The sequence below is a fragment of the Bidens hawaiensis genome, unplaced genomic scaffold (genome assembly GCF_021521415.1).
Source record: "Bidens hawaiensis isolate Kalapana, Puna unplaced genomic scaffold, B.hawaiensis_p1.1 tig00003961_1, whole genome shotgun sequence".
In the NCBI taxonomy this organism is placed as follows: Eukaryota; Viridiplantae; Streptophyta; class Magnoliopsida; order Asterales; family Asteraceae; genus Bidens; species Bidens hawaiensis.
In genome coordinates this window covers 2,032,609-2,040,101 of record NW_027491228.1, presented here as the reverse complement: position 1 = coordinate 2,040,101, position 7,493 = coordinate 2,032,609, and the positions used below count along the sequence as shown (strand labels likewise).

The following is a 7,493-nucleotide window of genomic DNA, read 5'->3' as shown; positions in this document are numbered from 1 at the left end:
TTGGGTTGAAATATCCGAAGATCGACAAGCCAGTATTTTTTTTGTTTCATATATAATTTTAAAAATATGTTTGAGACTTATCTTTATTTAATTTTAGCGAACTATCAAAGGCACAATATATTTTGGGGGAAAGTGCGAGAGTTGTTCTATAGGATGATAGGAAGTACGGACGGTACCGACAATATGATATCGGGAAAATGGTCTGAAACTCGTAAATTTGTCGGAATTTTTACAAATTTACATAACAGAAACAGTCGTCGAATGCGACTAAGCGGGAGGGATGATCTTCAAGTCTACAAATTCACATGCGCGAATAGAAAGTGTTCAACAAGTGCGGAACGGTAAAAACATGGGACGAGGACGACTTGTGGCAAATACTCAAGTTGTGCTCGAAATGGGTCGAGTTAATTACACCGGACATTGATGGTGGTTCAATGCCAAAGCGTACGAAAACTAATTCGTCCGGTGCATATGTCTCATCTAGTAGCTCGGATGCTCATGTAGGGATCGACCTAAACGTTTCCGGGCAAGAAGATCAATCGCAAGTCCTACGTCAACCACCCGGAAGGGACCACGGAATCAACCACAAGTACCAAGGTTGATCCGGAATTTGTCGAAGACGTACACAAAATATCGACTAGTATCGAGGCGGCGGCCGGGGTGAAATATTCAAAAGACAGATTTAGGAAGTTAGACTTTCTTACCAAAGACTTTAGCAACCTCGACCCCATGCGTCAAGCGGTATTCGAGCAAGAACAAGCGCTTGTTCTTGAGGAAATCAAAGCAGATCAAGAACAAAGGCCAAGAGCAGGAGGCGGCGGAGATTGGGAATAAATTTGTATTTTTATTCTTAAATTTATAATTTTTTTATATTTTTAGGAGGTTTATTTTTTTTTAATTTGTATTTTTTTTATGTTATTAGGATGTTTAATGTTTTTTTTATTATATAAATTAGTTTTTTTTACTTATATTATTATGTTATATTAAAAAAACAAAATTAGAAAATTCGCTGAAGCCAACGTTCGCCTGGACCACAACAGGCTTAGGCGGCTTCAGCAGTGACTTCAGCAAGTGTCCAGTCAGCAATGCATGGCACAATAATATTGGATGAGTTCGGAGCTGACTTAAGCGACCACAAAAAAGTCTTAGGCAGGTAAAGAAAACAATGACATTAATAAATGCAATAAAATTGTAATATGTGTATATGCTTCATCAGCTTCATGTTTATACTACTAATTAAAGTTATTCACGTTTATAACACCAGCATTTTAATTTTTAATCAATCTCTTGTATATAATAAAACTATTGGCAGGCCATGTTTATCACTTTAAGAAAGCTTTTCAATAATTGAGATGATTTAACAAAGTATTTATGTCGTTTTCATTATTTCTATAACAATATGTTTCGTAACACTCAACCCACACAATTTAAAAACCATTCATAACAAACTCGTGCATATATGTGTATATATATAACGAATGAGAAGCAGCATCTAGCATATAACTTATACAATGGACACTGAGAAACTAGATACCGATGAGGAGCAATTCACTTGCGCAATGCAATTGGTTGCCTCCACATCTTTGGCAATGGTGCTTGTGGCTTCAGTTAAGCTCAAAGTCCTGGAGGCTATTGCGGAGGCCGGACCTGATGCCCAATTGTCAGCTCAGGAGATCGCATCCCGTTAATCGTTAACCCTCATGCCCCTGCTATGCTAGACAGGATGCTTCATTTGCTAGCCAGTCATTCGGTTGTGAGTTGCACTCAAAGGGTGAAGGAGTTGAAGCCGGTAAGGGTTTATGGTCTAGCTCCCGTTGCCAAATACTTATTCCCAAACGAGGATGGAGTGTCACTAGGCCCCTTGATGGAATTGATAACGGGCGAAGTGTTCACCAAGAGTTGGTAAGTCACTGTTGGATTGCTAACAGATGAAGTCTAGTGCCAGGGCCAGCTCAACTTTTTCAGAGGCCTAAAAGAAGTTTAACTAATACCGAGGCCTTTTTAGAATTTCATTGTTATAAACCCTATGTGTTTATTTGGATTTGAAATTGACAACAATAAACTAAGATCCTTAGTTAGCAGAGTAAAAAACATAAGTTAATATTCGTCTTTTCAAAAATATTTTTTATGGTAGGCAAGATAGTTAGATAGGTAAACATAACTTAATACATATGAGTAGTATCTATAAAGAAATGAGTCCTTTATAAATGGGAGGCCTAAAGCAATGCCTTTAGTAGGCTTACCGATGAGCCGGCACTGTGTAGTACACGCGTTACTAATCTTGTTTTTCACCATCTCAGGTTTGAGCTTCCAAATTGCGTGCTTGAAGGAGGTATTCCATTTGACAAGGTTCATGGAGCAAATACATTTGAATATCCAGCAGTAAATGAAAGTTTCAACGAGATTTTCAACAAATCCATGGTGAATCATTCGACTATTGTGGTCAAGGAAGTCCTCAAGGCGTTACCAAGGATTTGATAAACTCAAGCGCGTGGTTGACGTTGGTGGTGGTTTAGGAATCACCATGAATATGATAGTATCTAAATATCCTTCTATTAAAGGAATTAACTACGATTTGCCACATGTGATACAACACGCATCGGTCTATCCTGGTATGTTTGTTCCTTGTTTCGATACCATATAAAATCAATCTTATTTTGTTTATTATAAATCTAGGTGTAGAACATGTGGGGGGAGATATGTTTCAAAATGTGCCAGAAGGCGATGCTATTTTTATGAAGGTATTTTGAAACAAACATGTTTTGTTTGATTGAATTGAATTGTATTTGAATAACTGATTATTTAATTTATCATATAGTGGATACTTCATGATTGGAGTGACGAGCATTGTGAAGTGCTATTAAAGAACTGCTACAAGGCGTTGCAACAAGATGGGAAGGTTATTGTAGTTGATGCAATTCTTCCTTTTTTACCAGATACAAGTGCTTGTGTTCAAGTTAATAGCAGTATAGATGCGATCATGATGACACAAGATCCCGGAGGAAAGGAGCGCACAGAGGATGAATTTCTAGCATTGGCTAAATGTGCTGGCTTCAATGGCATAAGAAAAGTATGCCTTGTTTACAATTTCTGGGTCATGGAGTCAGGGGCGGATCCAGCATACAAACGGGTGGTTCCCCGGAACCACCCGAGTTTCGAAATAATAGTGTACGGATATATAGAAGACGCGTAGGAACCACCTTATAAATTAAGAGGGAACCACCTAAAAAAAATTCCTGGATCCGCCACTGCATGGAGTTCTACAAGTAGCAACACCAATCCCCACTTTTTATGTGTGATTTAAGTTTCCATTGAGTGCTTACTATGTATGTTCACCTACGCTTATATGCTCGTATATGAATGTGTATACGTGGCATGTACTTACTATGTGTGTGTTACAAAGTATGTTGTATGTATGTTCACCTACGCTTATATGTTTGTGTAGACATAAGTGGTGTGCACGGTTGGTTTGGTTATTAATTTTGATCATCAATGAATAAGTAGAGGAGTTGGCAAAGGACCACCTTACTCATTTATTTTGTATTGTCAGTTCGAATTTGAAATAAAAAATATAGAAAAGTCATTCAAACTAATCAAGAGCCATATTTATAAGAAAATTTTGTTTGGAAATAATATCAGGAATGGATGTACACAACACCGCTGTAAATGATTTATGAAAAAGAAAAAAGAATATCAAATAAAGTGGTTAATGCCAAAACCGTTGTAGGTGAGATGTACTAAAAAAGTAATTATTCAATTGCCCGATGTGAAATTGAAAGATAAGTTGTTCTACTTCAACCGCTTTAACAGAGCCTTATTTATACCGGTTCATATTTAACCACTATAAATGAGGTTTATTTTTACACCGATTAAGTTTGCAACGGATGATGCATTGACTATTTAAAGCGGGTTATTGTGGTTTTTAAAACGGTTCACGTATGAAACATAGATAAAGCAAATTCATGTGAACGAAGTTTGCGATCTATGTTACAGTAATAATAAACGCTGACGGCCGAATTTTCATCTCCTATGCGAGTCAGTGCGCAACTTACAGATACGATCGTGGGCTCTCAATCCTAGTTTTAATTTAATTAATCATATGTTGTGTAGCCTTTATGTTCTGTTTTGTTTGTATATTGTTTTATTCAGGTAACCTTCATGCTCAATCTTTTTTAATACAAAGCTAATTTAACTAGTTTAAGATAATTTTATGATGGTGATGAGGGTGGCCGGAGGACCCTATAGTGGAGGTGGAGGTGATGGTGGTTTTAGTATATTGCGGAGGGAAAAACGAATAGGGGTGCAAATGTTAATAACATCAACCATAGGGTTGCAAACTGTAGTGGTGTTATTATCTTTTCACACAAATTCTAACAGTTTGTAAACGTGGGGTTCACATAGGGTTCAAATTGTGTCAAAATACATGATTCGGGTGCTCAAACTGCGAAAAGGTCACCACATGTGCTCTAGAGTGGTGTTGACCACATAGGTGTATTTTACACTTAACTCTTTAAAAAATGACAGTTATAATCTTACACTTCTTAAAAAGCTTGTCTTTAAATTTGAACTCTTATAAGTTGGGGTTATTCTAAAAGGTTATGTATGTCGTCTAATAAGTGTAGGAAGGGATCTAGAGTGTTGGATGGGTTGATCCAATGGTTTAGTTGGAAATTTGTTTAAATTATAGGTTTGTTTTACTTTAAGGCATTATTATAGGAAATAAGGGGTAAAAAATTTCATATTGTTATAGACACATGCAGCCGTCAACTCATTATCTATGGCAGCTCCTACTTTTTTTCAATCATTATAACTTCTTACTCACATCTATTTCGTAATTTATGAAGTGGTTTTTGAACTTCATGAGATCAGGAAAAGGTGTGTTCTTCATCCTTACGAATCCTCATTCTTGAATCGACAATAAAATCTTGTTAGTTATCATAGGGCAAAATCATTCCGTTGATTAATAATCAGAGTGTTTTTCCAACACTACGTTTCTGGTTAGTATTGTTAAATTAGCATACTTTTTTTGTCTTCTTGAAGATAATGGAGAAGAAACCCCCAACTAATGCGCTAAGCCTGGTGATGAAGAATTAACGTGTGTTTATGTTATTGTTTGATTTTACCTTTTATTTGAAAAACCCAAATTTCTAAGGTTTTGTCGTGTTGATCGGTTGAGTAAAGTTCAAAATCTTTCCATCCTTGGAGAAACACACTAAAACAGATTAGTTGGTGCGTTGTATTCTGAATTTTGTAATTGTTACATAAACACGTACACTAAACTGATGAGTTGGTGTGTTGTATTCTGACTTGAAGGACAATAGTTGTGTGATTTTTGGTCAACTGGGATATAGGCAAGGCAACAACCTCGGACGAGTATTTACGACTATTTATGGCATTGGAATTCAAATTGATTTTACAATCTGTTGATGGATCTGCTTGTAAGCATGCTGAAGAAAGTTTAAAGTTGTGATTTAGTTGGTTTATTCATCTTATTGCGTTTTAGTTCATCATTAATGTATGTATATGTTTTGGTTATGGATAATTTAGAGTGATTGCACTTATTGTGTTTTTGTTCATCTTATTGTGTTTTAGTTCATCATTGTTGTATAAACTATGTTTTTGGTTAATCAAAAAATTAGACTAATTTTGGCTATTATGTTTTTGTTTATCTTATTGTGTTATTCAGCATTAATTTTCTATATGTAATATTGAAGAATAAACTGATGAATGTTGTAGAACAATTTTAAAAGCATAATCTAATCATTGTGCGATCAATTTAGAATTTATGATTAAATGAATCATAAAAGAAGGAATCTCAATTAATTTTGATTTTAATTCCAAAACTATGATTTTTCATGACCATCCTACCCCTATATGTTGTTTTTCATCCAATAGTCTCTCTCTCTCTCTCTCTTTATATATATATCTATAATATATATATAAATGAAAACCCTAAAATCCTACGTGTCGCGATGTGGTCGTTCCCTCCTTTTATGTAAGCCACCAGATTACTTGATTTTTAAATGGAGACCTCTCATTGATTTAACCCAAATTTATGGGTATGGGTCTTACCAAAACCAGATAGCTCTTAAACGGGTTATAACATCTCATTAAATAATAAATTAATCTTACCAATTATTTGATATGAAAATCCTATAAAATAAGGATATACTAAAATTCAATATCAAATTTAAAAAGAAAAATATATTATTTATAATTAATAAACAATTTTATAGTAAAAAAACATAAGCGGGTCATAGGTCACCAAATCCAGATAGCTTTTAAACGGGTTATAACATATCATTTATTTATGAAACTATTTCATCATCAAACCCTAAGTATTTTATTAACTTTCTTACAATAATGAAAATTAAAATCCAAAAAATAAATATTAAAAAACGAAAAATGTAAACACAACCATTCTCTCAAGTCATCAGATTACTTTATTTGTAAATGAAGGCTTCTCACGCATTTGACCTGAATTCACGGGTAAAGGTCTCACTAAACCCATATAGCTCTTAAATGGGCTATAACATCTCGTTATATTAAAAATTAATTTCATAAAATATTTGATATGAAAATCCTATAAAATAGGGATATACTAAAAATTAATATCATGTTTTATTTAAAAAAAGATATTATTTATAATTAAGATACAATTTTATAATAAAGAAAATAAACGGGAAATGGGTATCACCAAACCCATATAGCTTTTAAATCGAATTATAACATATCATTTATTTGTGAAACCATTTTATCATCAAACCTCGAGTATATTAATTATTAATTTTCTTACAATAAATAAAATTAAAATCCAAATATATATATATATATATATATATTAAAACGAATAATGTAAAACAACCCCCGTAATACGGGGGATAAAATCTAGTATATATACACACACACACATATATATATGATCAAGATCATGCGAGAACTTTTTGGGAATTGAAAACTATGAGAACCATTTTGGACCACAAAAAAAAACTCAAAAATAAAAAAAAATCATAAAACAAAAAAAAACACAAAAATAAAAAAAGTAAAAAAGCCAAAGTTTTTATTTATCATCCCGGTTTCTAAAAAAAAATTCTTGGTTTAGCTAAATTATACATATATGTATAATATGTAGATATATATACACATATGTTTTTTTTCTATACGCATATGTATAATTTAAGATAAATGATAATGTACATATGTGTACATTACGTAACTAGAGATTAAATAAAACTATACATATGTGTATAGGTATAATATGAATTAAAAAGAAAAAAAATTCGGTATTTATTTTTATTTTTTATTTAATGAAACCGGAATGAAATATAATAATTTTGGTTTTTTTACTTTTTTTAAATTTTTGTTTTTTTTTTGTTTTATAATTTTTAGAGATTTTTTTTAGTGGTCCAAAATGGTTTTTAAAGTTCTCAAATTTTCCAATGTTTTTCTTAGAATCTTTACCCTCTATATATATATATATATATATATATATA

The 7,493-nt window shown here is 32.9% G+C and overlaps 1 pseudogene across 1 annotated transcript; it reads left to right on the top strand.

Moving 5' to 3' along the window:
- The first annotated feature begins 1,484 nt into the window (after window positions 1–1,484).
- LOC143624783 (caffeic acid 3-O-methyltransferase-like) lies at window positions 1,485–4,176 on the top strand (annotated as a pseudogene). The gene is made up of 5 exons (XR_013152172.1): window positions 1,485–1,902; window positions 2,301–2,612; window positions 2,677–2,741; window positions 2,819–3,130; window positions 4,150–4,176. The product of XR_013152172.1 is annotated as a caffeic acid 3-O-methyltransferase-like (transcript).
- Window positions 4,177–7,493: the final 3,317 nt, after the last annotated feature.